This window comes from Lytechinus pictus, chromosome 1 (genome assembly GCF_037042905.1).
Source record: "Lytechinus pictus isolate F3 Inbred chromosome 1, Lp3.0, whole genome shotgun sequence".
Lineage (NCBI taxonomy): Eukaryota > Metazoa > Echinodermata > Echinoidea > Temnopleuroida > Toxopneustidae > Lytechinus > Lytechinus pictus.
In genome coordinates, this window is record NC_087245.1 from 21,128,636 (window position 1) to 21,149,524 (window position 20,889).

The 20,889-nt window shown below is 37.5% G+C and overlaps 1 long non-coding RNA gene across 4 annotated transcripts; it reads right to left on the minus strand.

Annotated features, from left to right (window-relative positions):
* On the minus strand, positions 1 to 20,889 carry LOC135153777 (uncharacterized). 4 transcript variants are annotated; one of them, XR_010293283.1, is made up of 6 exons: positions 20,819 to 20,889; positions 15,624 to 15,953; positions 12,424 to 12,507; positions 11,188 to 11,378; positions 7,835 to 7,984; positions 1 to 6,364 (listed from the first exon to the last, which is right to left on the minus strand). It is a non-coding gene; the product is annotated as an uncharacterized LOC135153777 (long non-coding RNA). The 4 variants fall into 4 exon arrangements; XR_010293284.1 differs by having other exon boundaries at positions 20,757 to 20,880; XR_010293287.1 differs by having other exon boundaries at positions 5,675 to 6,364; positions 20,768 to 20,880.

Here is a 20,889-nt window from a genome sequence, read left to right on the forward strand (position 1 = left end):
TTTTCATTTTACAAGGAATTTATTTGTCTGAAAATACATAGTTATAAAAAAAATTGATTAAAAAAAAATGACCGGCAGCCAAGAAGATTCATTCAAGTAAAGAGGTTACCAGAGCAAATGACCTTGATATGATGTGGCAAACCCCTAACCCTCACAAAATGGCCGCCAGTCTGATCTGAGCTGAGGTCTCCGAGACAAAATCACACAATACATGACATCACTACCCATTGTCTTTTTTTAAGTGTACAGGGCGGGGCGCTGGACACTACCATGCATGACGTACCGCTTCTGTAATGCAGGTGCTTTATTTTCAACTTCAATGATGCTTTGTGCAGCCAAGTGTATGCGAGACAATGCATTGATTTTCCAGCCCCTCCCCTTCAGTCTATTAATCTTTGTTCACCCTTCTCCCCTTCCCCTCTATCCCCTCTTCCTTCTACAGGTTTACCAGTTAATCCACTAAATGTGGTCTCGCTCCCTGTACTATCCATCTTGGGGGGGGGGCATTTCATGAAGATTTGTCAGTGATTTTCACCAACAGATGTTCTGAGCTATTGTAAATTACTGCATCTGATTGGTCAATAGCAAATTAGTCTTTGATAATCACCGACAAATCCGCTTATGAAATGCTCCCCAATTCTGCCAATCTTCCTTCATTTTACACCATTTCAACATTTAAAAGCATGACTGATATTAAAATGTCCTAAATTTAATCATACAGTATAATAATTGTCATATTTTTCATTTTAATAAATAATATAATGGATCATTTAATCATCATTGTATATTTCGCACCATTTTTTCTTTCTCTTTTGTTGTTTTTCTTCCTTTTTTTTTTGGGGGGGGGAGCAGTAGCCTGAGCAGATGGGAAATATTTGCAAATAAATGCACCTTTTTTTGTACATGTACAATTGTGTTTCAGTGAACTTCAATGAACACTGCATTTTTGGTTAATACGAAGAAATATGCTTTCTTCTATTTTTCGTTTTTTGGGGAGGGGGTTCGTTTTAATCACCATCATAAAGGAACCAAATTTTTTTGTTTTGCGTATGCATCCATCACTTCTTTCCACACAATTTTGAGAGAAAAAGCTATTGCATTCAGAATGACAAGATATATGCGAATCTAGATCTAACAGGTCGAACCCTCAAGATAGGCTTGTCCAGAGGAAGTGCAGTGCACTTAATTTCCCACAATGCGCCACCAATCACCACAATACAATGCATGTTCCCTAGAAGTGAAGTGCAATATCAAATTTCTGAGACGACACCCAATAAAATTCACAAAACTCCTTCCAGAATGGATTTCTTCAGCCAGAAGAAAATTATTGGAATTTCAGAAGAAGCACCAAATAAATATTTCCACAGCTCGTTCCAGGCTAAATGAAGGAATCCATGCTTTAGGCAAAAGGTCAATGACAACTCTAACAATCATCGAGAGAGAATGTCAAATTTCACAGACGGCAACAAATAGAAATTCCTAAAGTCATTCCAGACTGGATGTTGGAAACCGTTGAAACAATCTACTAGAAGAAGTCCTCTAATCAATACAACCCTTATCTTCAAACATACGTACTGGCTAGAAGTGCCCCTTCGTCCCTGCCACAATAACAGATCCATGTGAAAATCCTGCTGAGGCTCTTCAAGGTACAACAAAACTCTTTAACTGAATACCATACCATGGTAAAGTCTTGAAGAATCATTAGCTCTGACCCCAGGCCTTGAGGGCGATGGCACCGAGTATGGATGCTGATGAGGCTCTTCAAGGAATTAGGAGCATCTTGCATTGATCACCATGGTCAGAACTCTCGGGTCTCGAAGAGTCGTCCTACCCTGGCTCCTTCCCATAGGCCATGCCACAATCCTTTATGACCACAGTAGGTAAAGCCTGACCAATTTTTCAGGTATGTCCAAATAGGAACTCTGGTTTGGACCGAATAAAGTTTTCAAAACACAGGAGATAACGTAAATTTTAGACAACCTGATCATCCAAATCAGATAGGCCAAGTCCCATCAAATGCCTTCCCAAATACAGCAACCCTAAATGCAATTCTCATTCACACAGGAAATAATGTACAGAGGAAAATCTACCAGGCAATGCAATGACTGAATAAACATGGAAAGAATGGAAAATGGAGAATTCAGAAGATTGACAATCTTGGGGGATCACTGCCCCACCCACAGACTGAAACGTGGATGAATTCCAGATGGTAATAAGCTTAGATAGCAAGAGACATGCAGATCAGAGTGCAGTAATGTCTACCAAATGATACCATGATTATTATCATTTGGACCACCTTGTAAGGCATCATGTATTAGTAAAACAAAGGCACAGACCCCTCATAAGAAATCACCATTTAAAATGTCTAACTTGCATGATGTAGTGAAGACCACTGGATACCAACATCTAGGTTGAAAAGAACACCATCCCTCTTCGTCAGAGATTACTTGAGGATTATCACAACATTGCCAGATTTTCAAACACCAAATGCAAAAATGTCGCATGCAATTGAAACATTACTCCAGAAGTAAGCAGCGCTCTCTTCAAACATACATCAACAGTTCATCTCTTCTCTCCTTTGGAGTGCAAACCGGTTCTTGATCGACCTTGATCACTGCCACCAAGCCCCAAAGCCGTCTAGGCTAAACTGCTCCGTCAAACAATTTAACAAACATGCAAAAGGTCCAATACAAAACATCAATAAGAGTCAACTAGAGACACCACAGTGGACAAGCAAATAGCACTTGCTGAAAATATGGAAATCAAATTTGACATTGCACTTCTACAACTAGATTCCATGCTAACTTGTATTGCAGTGTTTGAAGGAATATTTTTGTCTTTACACATTGTGGAAAAAACATTGAAGCACACAATCCTCATAAATATGGGTTAAACTTTTTATCCAGAGTTGAGGATAAAAGGTGTTTTTTTTAATAGTTTTTGGCAGACTAACCGATATTGAAAAGCCACCTTCATCACAATATCATTGTCATCCAACACAGGTCTGGCTAAATCTCTCGCATTATGTGTTTACATGATGGATACACACTAGGCATTTTCCCAAACATTTAGGTTCATGGTGAAAAGGGAATAGGACCAAACACTTTTTAAAAAGTAACTCAAATTAGTCTGTCCGAAAAATTAATATGTACAGAAATAAGGAATATATTTATTGCAAAATATTCTCACTGCTCTATCATGGCTCTGCAATTAATTATTTTAAATGAGATCAAAGTCTGTAAATATATTCAAATTTCCTTTTAAATTATTGTTTTTGTCTTACTAGCACATTATCATATCAGTCATGGCAGATAAACTGTTGCAACAGTGTGAAACAAAGATGAATTTAGAGCAGCAGCTACAGCAGATAGTACAGAAAGGTATATAAAGAAAGACGACCATCAATGGATCAACAGACAATGCAAGTATTGTATTGTAGAAGAGTTTTTTGAAATCCCTACAAATTTTTCAAAATTTCATTTGGGAATGTTAATGTTTTGATAGATTTTCATGAAAAGGATATCATTCCAAAGATTAAACAAAATGTTATGAATTTAAAAAAATGCAATAGTGGCAAAAAGTGGATAAAAAGCCCCAAATGGGTAAAATTGCTGCCTAATTTTCCCAAACCAATTAGTGCCCTCAGTACTAATTGCTGGAAAAAAACCGATTGCATTGTCCCACATACTCTAGGCTACACAAAACATCATAGAAATCAGAAATAAAGCACTTACATTACAGAGGTTGTATACCATGCACAACGGTGTCCAGTGCCCCTCTCTGTACACTGAAAAATAGATCTCTTGGTAGTGATGTCACATATTGTGTGATTCTGTCAGGAAGATCACAGCTCAAACCAGACCGGAAGCCATGTTTGTGAGGTTCAGGGCCTACCACCATCAATCAATGAGGTCAACTGCTCTGGTCCTCCCACTTGAACGAATCTCCTTGGCTGCCGGTCTTACATTTTATTTTCAAGAGAGAAAAATGAGATTGTGAATACAAAGCAAGTATATAGTACAGACAATCGTACATTACATATGTGAGGGCAGGTCCAAGCTATCTGACATGACATTAGGGACAGTGATTTTCAATTTTTTAAAAAATTGCATTTTCTGTTTCTGGAAACCTGTAACTCTGTTTAACATACTTGATCTAAAATGGAAATTCAATTTTGTTATAGAAATGTACACAGCAAATACATTAATTCCATTTTTCAAAAGTAAATTCAATGAAATTTTACCATGAAAAACAAAGAACCACAACAGATTTAGGGTTTTGAATAACCGGTAAACAGAATATCACTGTCCCTAGAACATGTGACATAAGAGACAAATCAAATTGTATGTGGAAAATAACAGATCATCATATCGATTGGATCAGAATCAGAGGATATGCTGTACTACATACATGTATTAATGAGACTGCAGTGCAAATTATCATTTGCGTATTAATAATCACTTGTGTAAGCATGACTTGTAGTCACTTTTAACTATTTGTAAAACACTTCCCAGACTTGCTTTGCTAGTTTCATAACCTTTGCATTAATTCAAAATTATCTGATATAATAAGGGGGGAAAAACCCTGAACTGGAACCATACATTGTGAATGTATATTAGTGGGACTATGCAAAATTTGACAGAAACAGAAGGGATTCTCGACTGCAGACAGTAAAATTTATGTCTCTGCTATTGCCAGATGTAGTATACGTATAAATTTTAATATTTTGAATTAATAACATCTGTAACCTTTGACCCCTGACCTTATGACCCTAAAATCTGATAAAGATCATCCTCTCATAGATACATACATGAGTCTTTGATTGGCAACTTTCTCTCAAACAGTTCGCTGGAAAGCAAGAACAATGTATAAAATGACCTCTGTTCTTTGTTCTCAAGACCCCAACAATTATAGTTATTGCAAGAACAAGATATTACTGTTTATAATGAACCATGTGACCTTTGAACCTCATGACCCTAATATCTATTCAGATCATTGTCACTTCCATACATGTATGCATACATGTACTTGAGTAAAGTTTAAAGTTGAATCCTTAAAAAGGTTTATCGCGAGAAAAAGATACTAGAAAGTCAAAAAGGGGCCTAAGCTTTCGATCCTAGCAGAATCTTCGTCGGAAAAAGATAGAAAAAAAGAAAAAAAGATACTTTAAGGTATACCGTGACCTCTATGAACGTTGACCTCCAGACCCCAAAATATAGGAAGATCATTGCCTTTCCAATAAAGGTAAATTATCAACTGAATTCGCAGTCGATCTCGAATACAGTTTTTCAATTATCTCGAGAATGAGATATTTGAATGTATATATGTACATTTGTGTATCTCTGTGACCATGGACCTTTGTTTTTCGACTTGTTTTGAGGTTTTTTTCCGCATGAAATTAGTTGATTTACATTGATAGATTTTGACAAGAAACAGGATTTGCAATTGATTTGTACATACAAAAATCATGCTTTTGACCAATTTTGCATCTTGCATGCCTTAATACAAAATGTAAAAAACAAACTTTGGACCCACATATCCAGGCATACAAAATTCATTATTAAAAGATGAGCAAGATTTAATACTTGGGAGATGTCGTTGCAAATCCATTTGCATTTTTGACTTATTTACCCTAAAACACCCCACCCCCATCCTCTTTACCCCTCCCCCCCCCCTGACTAGTTCTACGACAAGTAGATCCAGGGTAAAAAACCAAAGATAAAACTCATAAGGGAAAAACTCTGGAAAACCTTTGGATCCACTTTTGCAGAAAAGTCAGCACAATTTTAACAAATACAAACTTCATCAAGATAAAGTTGTTAATTATTTCAACTACTACAACTATCAGCAAAGAAACAATAGCTTGGACCTGCTCCGTGGAGCTACATAAAAGTCATCATAAAGTCAGATTTACCCCCCCTTATTAAGGCTTGAGCATATTCTAGACAGTCATTGGAGTACATATTCCACATAGCCGAACACATAACATCAAACATCATCTACACTGTATACTAGTAAAAAATTGATCTGAACAGGCCCAGTTATAATAGGGCTAAGGTTAACACCAGACATAGAGTGTAGATAATGACTGGTGTCGAGAGCAATCCCTGTAAACTTTCTCCATCATGAAATATGAGGAAAATTAGTAACACAAGATGGAGGTTGTATATGGAAGAGTTTGGTGCCAAATCCGTTCTTATGTTGATCATACTTCAGGCAAAGACCAGTTACATCAGACATCCCTGGTAGATGAAGACTTGAAGATTGGTGGCATGTCCTTGTCTCTGGTAGACCCTCTCTCTTTCTGATTTTCGCTTGGAAGATGGTTGACACCAGATAGCTGGTGATTCCATGTTTGACATGACTGCAGTTGTAAAGTGAAAGAACAAAATATCTTTAAAAAAAATAAATAATCACACTGTGACCCACGTACATGGGATATAAATAAAAGTGTGCATTTGAACAAACGAACTACCAGTATATGCTTTTCCTTTCCTTTTTTTGTAATTGTGATATTTACAGTCTTTTAAACATGCAGCCTTGATGTGTGTCAGAAAACTTTTTTCAGACATGTCCTCATTCTGCTTCCACATCGGTTTGGAAGTAGATATGGTTTCTGTAATCCATGGTGGGAGTTGATAGCAGTGATGCTATCTGGTTATGTCCACATATAACCCTTCCCCTTCTACACTGTACACAAAGAAATTTGTAAATATTTGTCTGTGTGGTACAAATGTGTCATGATTTCTGTGTTAAAGGCAATAAATAATAGATATCAAAAATATCTCTGGATATCTTGTGTGATATCATATTTCAGCATTGCATTTGAATCAAACAGCAGAATTGGACCAAAATACCAAGTGCTACAAAATTAATATATCTGAATCGTTACAGACATTACACTTCAAGTAAAATGGAAATAAGTTTGAAATGGTTACTTTTCCTCCCCAAATCCGCAAATGGGACCACGACTTTATCATAACATAAAAATAAAAACCTAAAATTAATTTTATGGTGAATATATATATACACATTTTTATAGATTTGTTGCCCAAAGAGTTGTGATTAATGCATGGTAATCAAGTCTAATTGCAGTATAGCACGAAGCACCAATCGTCACCAGATCAAATAAAACCCCATCTTAACAGACACTTTTCTAACTGCCCTGCCCTGACAAAGGCAGGATTAAAAAAAATCACCCTTTCCTATTAGACACTCCTAGTGAGGAAATGGAAGAAGTCAGTAAGGATTTTGCCAAATTTTGGCCTGCTATGACAAGGGTCGAAGGGGGGTAGAATCACAACTCCACCCCGTCATAGCTGTGACAGATGTTCTGTTCAGACACTTTCGGGTGCAGTCTGTCAGAAGAGCTCCACATTGCGCAATGACTAGTCTTATTTCATATGCGCGTCTTTATGTTACGTCTTTACTAAATATGGTTCTGGTCATTATGGACTTCATTCTCTTTTTTTACAGTAAACTAAATAGTCAATTTCCATTTCAAAGATCTAAAAGCTTTGATACTTGGTCAAAGTATGCTCTAATAAAATTGTTTTTGTACCCTCATAAATAAAAGTTGTAGGCTAGTCGAATGGAGGTACCCAATCAATCATGCCTGTAAACTATCTGCATTTGTGCATGTAATTTTGGACTCTTATTGGAGGAATGATAGCTGCAAGTGACTGCCATTCCCAGACCCAGAATAGCTGTATGGATTCCAGGGAAGGTCTTTTAGACGGGGCTCCAAACTGTGATTTTGTAACCCTCTTCATCCCCTTTTGGGCAGGGCTTGGTTTATTAAGATGGGGGTCTAAGGTGCATGCTCTTGACTTACGTTCAACGGATGGTAAAACAGCCTTAATGTTCTCCTTAGCCTCTGTTGAAAAGTTGATAGGTCCTTTATGTTTGGCAAGATGACAAGGAGGTCAGCATCCCTTCGTCCCTCTTCTAGCCTGCATTCTCTCCCTTGTTATGATGGCTAAAGCTAAAATGACATAACATAAAGAGTATAAAGTGAAATGATCAATGTTAATATGCCAAGTGATCACTTGTATCAAACACTTTCGCAAGATTTATTCACTAAAAATAACAGCAAGAATGCTTCTTAGACATCCTGCCATCAGAATTGAACTTGTGTAACTGACACATGATTGTACAAATTAGAGAACTAATGTTGCAAAGAGATATGATCATAAGTTCTTAATATTCCAATACAATATTGCCGGTTCAAGCCTTGTACACGGACCTAGCACTGAACTTGTAGAAATAATCCTTCTAGCAGCTTGTCATAAACCCAAACATAAATACCTGTGCAATGATAATCAGGGCGCGACAAAACCGCTTGCCCAGGGCAAGTGAAAATGATGTGCGGGCAAGCATTTCTCAAAGTCAATTGCCCAATCGGGCAAGTGGTTGTTATGAAAATGAAAACAATATTACAGTAAATTTTCATAATTTTTCGATAAATTGCAATTATCTGCCAATTATCTCTCATACAAAATGTCATACCAGTAAAAAAACAGTGGAAACATGTCAAATCAGCGCCAATTTACCGACAATTTATCACCAACGGTCCCGTTCGATGGGGGCTGCCATCTTACTTTTTAAACTATACTGTGCGCATGCGCTACTAATCGACGAAGGAGCTAGCTGGGGAAACCCCTCTCTGGCCCTCTCAGCGCATGCTCTAATACATCGGCGCTACAGTATATGTACGTACGTAGACGAGCGATCGCGAGCCAGCCGACTCTTGAGCTAGATCGCGCTGAATGCATGCAAGCTTCGGACTGACTCGGCCAGGACTCAATTTCAACTTCAAACCAAATAAACAATGAGTCGTCAGACTAAAATAGGCGACTTTTGTCATCGCGATCAGCACCAGAACAACTTGAACAAGAGTCAAGAAAAAGAAATGCCGAGGCCAGCGCCAGTAAATCAAGTTCAACCAGGACAGAAAAGAATAATTAAGAGCAAAAGAATTTTTGAAAAAAATTGGGCAAGCAGTTTTTTCTATCGGGCAAGCAAAATTTTTTTTTTATTTACATTGAAACAGTACTAGTAGTGAATAACAAGAGAGAGAATCTTCAGCAACCCAACAGGAAGGAGGAGGCAGCAGTCTGATGATGGGTAGATCAGCCTTCTTGGTGCCGTAACACAAAGGTTGGCAATTAAACATACGCTTGATTTTCATGACTGATTGTACATTATAGTCAACAATGCAATCAATTGTATAAAAATGTTCTTTGATGACTGCTAAGCTTTATGTTACTGGCCCCTGGAAGGTGGGCACTGTCAGCAGTATTACTGTGGCAGTTTACAAGTGATCCACAGCCCTCTTTATACATCATATTGCAGTAATCCTAGTGATACTTAAGGTGTTTTCTACACTTGAAAGATAGGGAGTTCTTTAGGTCCCCTCCAAGATCCTGGTTGCACATCGCTGCCGATCACAACTACAAATCGACCAGCGTGTCACCAATGATGTAATCTACAAAATTGTACATTTCATTATTCCAAAATTTTCTTGGTCTCCATGAATCGCCTCTGCATTTTCAGAGTGTATTCCACAAAGCAGCAAAATTATCCTATACCGGGATCCCATACAATAAGGTATAAATCTTGCGATTAAATATGGTACATTACAAAAATGAGTTCAAGGATGTACAGTATATGTATAGCCAATAGCGAGTGTGTATGCAAGTCATGTCTTCATGCTTTAATTTTACGCAATCTCCTAGCTGTGCAGTTTTTGTGCAGCACTGTGCATTTTGGGGGCATCACTTCACCCATAGCACATAAAAACTGAGACGCTATCTGAAATATGTGTTCTTTCAGGGTTCCCAGCTTTTCATAAGAACAAAATTCCATGATTTTTCCCTGATGAAATTTAAAAATTCCCTGATAATTATTTCAACCCCATTTCCAGTTTTGCATGTTTTTAAGTTGTTGCAGTGAATTACATGCATTTTCAGTATAAAAACAATAATGTAAAACTAATTAGTACCACCATAACCAGTCATTCAATGGATGTCGTTTTGATATGCAACAATATACAACAGAGTCTGACTGACTACCGTGCTTTCGACTTTTGGGCTGATCAGAATTCCCTAATTTTTCCCTCATTTTGAGGCATTTTCCCTGATTTGAGGTATTTTTCATCAACTTCCCTGATTTTTCCCTGACTGGAAAAACGTAAAATAATTTTCCCTGATGGGCTGGGAACCCCGTCTTTCAAAGGGCTAAGGCAAGGATTGTGATTTGCTTACTTAGGCATGCATACTCGATGAGCCTGTGACGTCATAATAGAAAGCAGATGTGATCTCTTCATCCGTGCAATCCTCAAAAGTTTTGAGACTTGAAAAACCTTTCCACAACAAATTTTTACTGCCGGCCCGTTTTATAAAACAAATAATGCATATTTATAAATTTGTAATGTTTGTGACAATGCAGGCATCTCGGTATACATTCGCAATAACATGCAAAAGCACTCGGCGCAATATGCTCTGATATTGCACAGACAAATCATACACACATGGCATCTTAAAGGGATGCTCCAGGCGGAAGATATTCATATCAAAATAAAAAGAGTGAAATTCATAGAGAAAAATGCTGAAAATTTCATCAAAATCAGAGAACAAATAACGAAGTTATTGAATTTTAAAGATTAGCATTATTCCGGTGAAACTAGGTGAAACAGTTCTAGGCATGTCTTCATGAATATTCATTAGGTGGGCTGATGATATCATATCCCCACTTGTTTTTTTGTATTTTATTATATGAAATTAGGTTTATTCAAAATTTCTCTACCAAGAACTAAAACAATTGGATTGACAACTTATTAAGTGCATTAGTTATTTCTTGCTGCAACTTATTTCATAATAATGGAGACACATCATTTACACATTTCTGAAAAATGAAACAATTTTCGATTTCATGTAATGACATAAGAAAAAGGAAAGTGGGGATGTGACATCATTAGCCCACCTAATGAATATTCATGATAATGTGCATAATAACTGTTTAAAATTCAATAACTTTATTTGTTATCTGATTTTTATGAAATTTTTAGCATTTTGCTCTGTAAATTTTACTATATTTATTTAGATATGAATATTTTCAGCCCGGAGCATCCCTTGCATCGCTAAACTGCCCTAATATTACATCTATCATTAATACTGCACAACTTACCACTGGTTCTGATGTCTAATTTCTAGGAATTATCTTGACGTCTGACCCGACTTTGTTGAGTTTATCCTCCACCTTTAACAAAGACTTCTTTTTAATCTAGCTCCATATTCAGTGCTCCCTGTTGAACCACTTCTGCCAGATGAACCTGTTACGGTTTTGCTCTCACGGAAAGAAATCCCAGTCTCTGCTTGCTGCAGATAGAAACGTAAATAGAAAATAACTTTAAGATAAAAATTGTGTACTCGGTTATAAATTTGAAAAATGGAATCATCTCAAAGTGATTATGAAATCATATTCAAAATGCAGGTAAGATCTCGTGTTTGCTGTGTAGCAAAAATTATCAAAATGATAATAGTCAGGCAGCATTGGTCATTTACTTTGACAAATTTGCCAAGTTTGATTTTTCACTTAAAATCATGTGTTCAGGGACATCATAAGGAACAACTTTCAACTTGGTGTGAAAATTCTAATGGTCATCTTGACCATTTGAGGAGTCAAAATTGAGTCAATTGGGGTCAAATTTTGAAAATGGCCCTGGTTGTGTGATTCGTCACATTGTTTGTCTTGTTATAATGAAAAAGTGTACAGCATCATATACCCTTGGCCTCCTGTTATGACATTGGGTGATTTCAAGTTACGTGTTGACCTATTGGTGTTGGTGTTAGGTCAATTTTTACACGAGTATAACACCAAACATAAAATGAAGATGGTCCTGAAAAGTCACTCACTAGTTTTTGAGATGTCAATAATGTGATCTGGATCACTTTTACAAACTCAGAATAGATTTTGGAGATAGGGGAAGCAGTCCAAATTCCAACACCAATACCAACACCAATGCCAACACTGGACTTAGAATCACCCATTATTAGTGGAAAGGTCAAAAGGTCAACAAACTGTCATTAAAATACAATAAAAACAAGGTATTGTTAGTGTTTAGAAAGATTATTTTGGTGTTTTCTCTTCACTCTCCACTTTTTTTAGTATTCCATTATAATAGGTACATCCAGTAGATAGGGTTCAAGACAAAGCCATGGGGGGGGGGGGGGGTAAAGTGAGTTCTTATAGGAAAAACATAAACATTAACGGTTACTTGTACTCCAAGGTTTCAATGACTATTCTTTCTGGCAACATCCCAGCAACTTGGAAGAAACAGTGTAAGAGAATAAGAGATGATGAAATGGGGCTTGAAATGATTCATTGTCCGCAAATGGAGGTGAGGTGGAATTAATTACTTACCATTCTCTGACGCTGAAATTTCTTCACAACATCCTGAAGACATTCTCTGCAACATCCTCGCTGTTACACCACCACTTCTGATCCCTGGCAGATAGTAACAAAAATATTATTATCGTTATTATTATCATTCTTTGTGTAAAATATAGAAGTTAACAAGTGGATAACATTGAAGAAGAAAGAATCACACAAAAGATGACATCCATACTACATGTATAAAAAGATTCCCACAAGTAAGGCAAACTAGAAGTTACCTCAACCACGAAGGTCATCTATTCCAGCATGCTGATGCAGCACCAATGGGAGATCAAACTTAGAACAAATTTAGAAAATTAATCTTGCATGTCTTTACCCCAACATGAATATTTTTGCCAACTTTCATGAGCACTGGCTAAAAACTAGGGAAGTAGTGTGATCCACAATAAGTTTTTCAGATTTTTTTTTTTTACATAGTTATAATGGCAACACATTTTCTGACAAATGCAAAAAAACGTGTCTTGCACATCTTTAGCTCAAGACCTATGTGCGTGCCAAATATCATGGGCATAGGTCATAAATTGATGACATAATTCAATCCACATGATGTTTACACATTGCTGTAATATGCTGTTACCATGGAAATGCAGTTTCCAACACATGGAGAAAAATGTCTTGCCCATCTTGTGAACCAAATATCATCAGAATTGGTTGAAAACTGATGAGGTAGTTCACACTGCAAGATTTTTACCTAATTTTTGGCATAATCACCACATGTGGCAACAAAATTTCCCACAAATGCAAAAAAAAAAATGTGTCTTGCACATCTTTTAACCAAGTCCGATCTGTGTTCCAAATTTCATGGAAATTGGATAAAAACTGAGGAAGTGGTTTGACCCACAAGATGTGTGATGGACAGCTCGACCATATGCTGATTCCTTCAAACTTCGATTGGCAGGTAATAAAAAACTATATAACATAGTATATCCAGAAATCACTACCATCTTCCCTGACTAACCAGATTTGAGATATTAAATTTTTTATTGAAATATTTAGCCAAAAAAATAAAGAAGACAAAAGACACATAATTATGTAAATAAATATTTATAGATCCATATTAAATTATTGAAGCTGTATACTACATATACCGTCCACTGACAAAAAGGAAGCAACTCTTTAAAAATAAAAAAATTCTTCAAAATTTACTTTCCTTGATTAGAATATTTTAAGAATATTTTAAAAATTGTCAATGATCTGAAGTCACATACACGTATGGCCCAATTTCTGAAATGTATACATTTAAAGAGCAAGGAGCTCTATTTTAACAATGACACATTTTTATCATTTACTAAGAAACAAATTCCACAGAGTTGCTTCCTTTTGTCAGTGGTGACAGTTCATGCATATACATGTATCATGAATATTTGCACCTTGTGAATAAGATAAAATTACGCTTTATATGAAGTGAGTGCCATGATATTAGCATCATGATTGCCAGACTTGCCAGTCCACCTAAAAATGTATTATATCTTAATACGAGAATATTTTATTATCAAATGAACAAAAATGGTTTTGAGTTGATAACGCTAATAATCAAAAGTGTGTTGTTCATCACAATACTCCAATGATCGCAGTTACCCCCTATACAGTGCGTATATAAAAAAGTTTACACTTAAAAAAATGCTGTAAAAGTATACATGTGTAATATCCTGAAGCTTTTTCCACATTTAACCATTGGTACAGATCTCTTTTATAAGCAAATGATGATATAACTGTCAACAAATCTTTCTGCTTGAATGAGTTCTATACTTTAGAAAAGTTTGTGAAAAAGAATTTGCGCAGGGCTTGGAAATACTTATATCAATAAAAGTAGAAATTAGTCATGAAGAACCCAAACTTTAGCTAGAAAGATTGATTTGAAAATATATTTTGCCTTTTAAGCTTGTTTCCTTGCCCAAAACACTTCATAGAGCGTCATTGCACACCCCCCACACACCGGGGCCGTCGTGATATCTACTTTACACGGAGATGTACATGAAATGGCTAAGGCTTGATTTTAGGTTTTTAATCATTGTCAAGCTTGGGAAAAGTGTGGAGAAACAAGTATTAAATGAAATATGAAAATGTAGGGTTGTTATCGTTGAGAAAGTTCTTTGTCAATATCATGCTAAAAATATCTTACCGATATCATGGACCTATTACAAATGGACATTCAACGAATCCCCTCCTTTCGGCCGAAGACCGTCACCGCTATTAAATCCTTTTATAAATGAGCGCTGGCAGCTGACGCCCATCAATGTTTCCGTGAATTCCATGAAATCACGGAAAATCACTGTGTCCCTATATAACAGCGGGTATTATCGACAACGAGAGAAAGGTTATCGATATCGCTAAGTGGCAAAAAACAAGTGATTATCGACAGGACTAGCGATAAAGACGTTATCAATAACAGCCCTAACAAAATGTGGTCCCAGTCTAAAAACTTAGTGAAAGAATGCTGGAGATGTCTGAAATAAACTTTTGTTTACATTCAGTTGTTTCCTGAGATCCAGCCGGCACAAAAAAAAGGAGTAAAGGTTGTGGTCTAGGATTAAAATGTTAATATGGGTGGCAAAGTTCTAAAAATATTTAGATATATCTGCATTATTTCAATTCGCTAAAAATACAAAGGAAATGTATGAGAAATGTACCACACGGTTGGATTGTTTTCGCCTTTTTTCCTTGACACAACGTCAAAATGATCTTTTCTGCGCAAACCTATTTCTGCGAGCTTTACAAAAATGGACAGTACTGTTCACTGAAGCGTACCATTCTGTCAAAATCTGTACTTTCATTTGATAGATGAGACCCAAACCCAAGAAAATATGTGAAAAAAATATCTCCATGTTGTACAGTATGTATATTTTCAATGCCCAGGACTTTTTCAAAGTGTAAACTTTTTATTGATATGCACTGTAGAATTCTTTCTTGTGATGCTTTGGTGGAACCGTATTAGGTCTAAGCACGTAATGCTCCTTATGCCTTAATACATAACATTAGTTGATTAATCCATTGCAAGCAGCCTTTCCTTTATAGCTAGATATGTAAGACAAGAAGACATAGCCACAGAGCTGGGACAAAGCCATGTATAATCAATTAAATTGGTTAAAACAAGAGTTTAACTCAATTCCTACATTGATTGGTGTCCAAGTAGATGTGATATTTTTACATTTAAGGTTTCCGCTTACCTCGACTTGTTCCGATCGGTCTGGTTGCTACACGTCCGAGCTTTGCAGGTGAGCTGAGCTGACGATCCGGGGTCCGTTTCTTAAAGACTTACAACTATCTTAACATTGCCATTATTGTAACTTCCATGGAAATCTTTATTATATCTGGCTGTTGAGTCTTGTCGTCACGGTAGTTGCCATAATGGCGATGTTACTTGTAACTCTTTATGAAAAAGGCCCCTGATCTGATGTCTGGAGCTGCCGCAGTCTAGTCATCGGGGCCATGTGTCGGTGTGATTGGTCCTGGTAGCAGGGGCTCCACAGCGGTTCATAAGAGTGGGCATCATCAGGCTGAATTGAACAAAATTAATAAATGAATTAATTACAAAATGGCTCAAATGGACTGTTAAATTATTGCATTTCCATTCTGCTTAGAGTTTAGATGAGATAAAGTATTAATTTGTATCAATGATATAATTTTACTAGACTGCCTCTGAGCTTAATATGAATTAATGGTGGCCTGACAATTTCTTTGCCAATCAGGACATAATTTTTAGAGAATGGATAGCATGTTATATGCTATTGTAGCATAAACAATAATTAAACAATGCCGCCTGAATGCTCATATAACCGGCGATACAGACTACTAATATGTACTATTATATCCCTTACTGAAAATTTGTTGCTATTTGATTGGTCGAGAGCCCTTCACGTGACTAATCACAATTTCACCAGAAAAATGAATTTCATAGGAGATCAAAAAAGTTTGTGATGTCAGAGTAGAATAGTTTTTTTTACTATTTTGTGTCCGACTGAAAACCGCGCAATCACTCGGGCACAGCGCACGATGGACTGCCTCCACAGGGCAAGTCTAGTAATGCAACGCCGCAGACGCTTTATCAGGGGACCGCTGAGCGCAGACTCAGAATCACAAACTCTCCAATAAATAAACTGTCAATGTGAAATCGCGTCTTGCTTGTTTACAATGAATTTGTATCATCATTTGATCAACCAAAGATTCGGGCTGCTTGATTTTAGTTCAGCAGGGTTTGTTCACAACCTTCACAACAGGTAAGTATGTTAGAAGATCGATCTCACTAGCACAGCCGCTGCGCAACATCAAACCACCCTGAGTGGTGCTTGGGAGCCGACGGTAGCCGCGCGCAGTTTATTCAGGAACCGGCTAGCATAGAGTGAGAAGCCAATTTTGCTTAAATTAGAGCTAAGCTGATCTAGATTTTGTCCAGATCATGGAGATGGGCCAATTAGGACTAGATTACCAATATTTTTGTTCAAACTTTAATTATGGAAGGGATATAAAACAAATATACCGGGTGTTTCTTTCAAAAGAGTAGTATTTCATCCTCCGTTGGTCCGGCAATGTTACTCCCTCGGGGCTGGCACCCTTCGGGAAAAATATTAATTGCCGAACCAACCTCGGACAAAAATATTTCCACTCTACTTTCTCAAACCCGGTATATTGTCTCACCTGCGAAGCAGAGTGAGACTATGGGCGCCGCTTTTCCGACGGCGGTTGCGTCAACACCAAATCTTAACCGAAGGTCAAGTTTTTTAAATGACAGCATAACTTAAAAAGTATATGGACCTAGTTCATGAAACTTGGCCATAAGGTCAATCAAGTATTACTGAACATCCTGCCTTAGTTTCAGGTCACATGACCAAGGTCAAAGGTCATTTAGGGTCAATGAACTTTGACCATATTGTTGGAATCAACATCAAAATCTTAACCTAAGGTTAATAAGTGTTTGAAATGTAATCATAACTTAGAAATTATATGGACCTAGTTCATGAAACTTGGACATAAGGTTAATCCAAAGGATCTAAATGGTTTGGTAAGTGTCATAACAGCATGTGAAATCTAAACTTGTGTGTTATTATATTTTATTTGGGCAAAAGCCCATTATATATTTGCATGTGTCATGTGTGTCGCGTGCATATTATAGATACTCCTTCGCTCGCGCAAAATGAAATGAACCCATGACATGAGTAGGTGGAGCGTAGTGTAGTGGTAGTGAAGTGGAGCCTGCACGAACTTTGCTCGAGGGGCCCGCATGCGCACCGCACCCAAGGGTTCATTACATGCCGCCGCGCGCAGAAAAATCAAGCCATAGAAGTCGTGTGTTGTGGAAACCAGAAGTGAGATCCCAGCACTCGCGACCCACTAGTTAGAAATCCACTGCCAAACGTGGTTCATGGACATGGTGCGAGGTTAGTATACTACTAACCAACGAACGTAGAGGGCAGCAACACACGGCAGTGTTGCTATTAGGAACGTCCACTCGATACGCGCATACAATTGAAGTGCGAGAACAAGTTGGTAGTCATGCCAACGAAACCATGAACCGTTACAATACACTCACGGAGTGATAGCAAAATAGAGGTAAACTAATGAATTATGACAATAGTAGATTCAAATAATAATAAAAAAATATAAAAACAATACAATTATATTGTACCACATTTTAAAAATAAAACTATTACTAAATTATTGTCTTAATTTTTTGTAAATCTTCAGTAAAACAGGATTGAATTCTGTCATAAACAAACCAGTCTGCTAATTTCACCTGAATTTAGCAAGCTCATTTTGTGACCATCGAAATCCTCTCAGAGCACTTTTTTTTTCTCACTATTTTTGCTTGAAAAGTTTTTACATCAAATATCATGCTTAAAAATATGAAATATGTGTTGCTGTATTTTTCCTAAAATATTACAGGGTGGTGACAACGGTTTTATGACTTTGCATATCAATAACAAGTATACATGAGGTTGATACGTCTTCATCTATAATTTCGCTGCACCACCATAATGTGCCTGTACAATCCAGCACCGCCTAGAGCGCCATAGCATGACATGACCTAGACAGCTGGCAGCCGTCTGTTTCGAGTTTTTTCAACATTTTTTTACTTTTTTAATTTCTCCTCGTACACAGACGGCTCGCAATCGTGCAGCCACCATTAGGGGGTGAACAATGCAAAATCCCCCCGACGGGGCACATCGATTTTTGTCTTTATTTCTTAAAAAATATTGAAAAAGAATTGAACCAAAATAGAGATTATTATTCCGTTTTGGCCTGAAATGCACCAAAACGGGGAAAAATAAACTTAAAAGGGGAAAAACAGTGACTTACTTTGGCTGTCGCACAACTTCACATCCCCGCTTTATCCGAGCTTAAGTACATAAACATATGGCCATTGAGTCCCCTGTACAGATCGCGCTAGAACTTCGGTCTCTGTATTTGGTGAGTTGAGCCAACGTAGTTCAGCGGAACAACCAACATAACAGAGACCGAAGCTTTTGGTCTAGACATGACCGTAAAATTATGGAATGAAAATAGTAGATGTATGACTATGACATAGACCTTCACCCCTGGCCTTGATAGTTCTCAAGTCAAGACCCGTCGGAGGCATAGCCATAGCTCGATACTGAACCAGATAGTTTGTCTAATTTTTAGCATGCGGAAGCGATATGCGCGAGGTACCGGGTCCGGTCCAAGCTCGGCCCCTCGCGCATGCGATGTTTTGAAATCGGCCGCGAATTATTTATACGTGAAAGGAACTTTATGTTACTGTTATAATTATATTATTAGCTCTAAATCACCAATTTTGAGACTGAAAGAAGCATGGAAAAGAAGTGAAACTTTGTGTAAAGTAAGAATATTAGTTTTAATTGTTTTTAAAGATCGTGATGTTGCATGAATTTTATATTTTCCCCCCATAAAATCCCACCTTTGTCGCTCGGAAAAGTTCACGGTCTCGAAGTTCGGGTAGGTGTAACCCAGGGAACTCCTGCCCGCGCAGGAGCCCACATTCATAACAAAAATGGCCGATCGAGACGGGGGTAGAAGGAGAGAACTTTTCGTTTTTTGGAAGTTCCAGTCTGTGCCTCGATGTCAGGAAACTGCCACTCGTTAGACTAGTCTTGAGGACTCCCATGATGATGTTTTATCAATCTGACATATACTTTTTATCATGGGAGTCTTGAACAGGGTTTCATATACACGTAAGCGAAGGAAGTACACAAAGATGGATTTCCCCAGGAAATCCATCTTTGTGCACTAGAATCGCACGAAATAGGTTTATTTTATTAATTTCTACACCTTCCCACGCGTAATGCGTAGGAAGGTTTTACAAATGGTCACTTAAAAAGTATTAAAAATGTCGCGAAGACCCCCTCGTTCCACATGTAAACAACGCAAATACAATGGCTACGACCCTTGAACTGCTTATGTATTACGTACTTCCGATGCGCGATGCCGTTTTGAAAAACAATTCATAGATAAAAAAAATATTTTATGAATATTAAAACTTATTACGTGATTATAAATAATTATTATCTTACTACTAATTATTTATAATCACGTAGGCCTAATAAGTTTTAATATTCATAAAATATTTTTTTTTCTATGAATTGTTTTTCAAAACGGCATCGTGCATCGAAAGTACGTAATACCTACGTAATACATAAGCAGTTCAAGGGTCGTAGCCATTGTATTTGCGTTGTTTACATGTGGAACGAGGGGGTCTTCGCGACATCAGTCTGGTAAGAAACCCTATTTTTTATACTTTTTAAGTGACCATTTGTAAAACCTTCCTACGCATTACGCGTGGGAAGGTGTAGAAATTAATAAAATAAACCTATTTCGTGCGATTCTAGTGCACAAAGATGGATTTCCTGGGGAAATCCATCTTTGTGTACTTCCTTCGCTTACGTGTATATGAAAGTAAACCCTGTTCAAGACTCCCATGATAAGAAGTATAGGCCTAGGCCTATGTCAGATTGATAAAACATCATCATGGGAGTCCTCAAGACTACGTTAGACCTTCATCCATATAATCGTGGTAAGTGCATACTTTCTGTTTTCACAATTCATTTGGAGAAATATTTAGACCATAAATCACCCTAGTCCCGTGAGTATGGTCAAATACACGGTAAGCCCCTTGGCTCCCGCCCGCTGCGCGGCCGGGAGCTCCCTGGGTTAGGGTAGGCGGAGCGATTCGCGTAGTGTAGCGGTAGTGAAGTGGAGTGGAGCCTGCACCAACTTCGCTCGAGGTAAGGCAGGGCGTGATAGAAACAAACACCAGTAGGCCTAGTAATAATGCCACAATCTATTCTTTGTAATAAGTAAGGGCTTACTTCAAAATTACCCTTGGATTAAGAAGGAAAACAACTTTCGATACATCTTACAGTATCATCACCTTGAATCTGCCGCCGCTCTTTCATTCGTTCCTCAACACGTCAAAGTATACAGCGCGCGGAGTTCGCCATT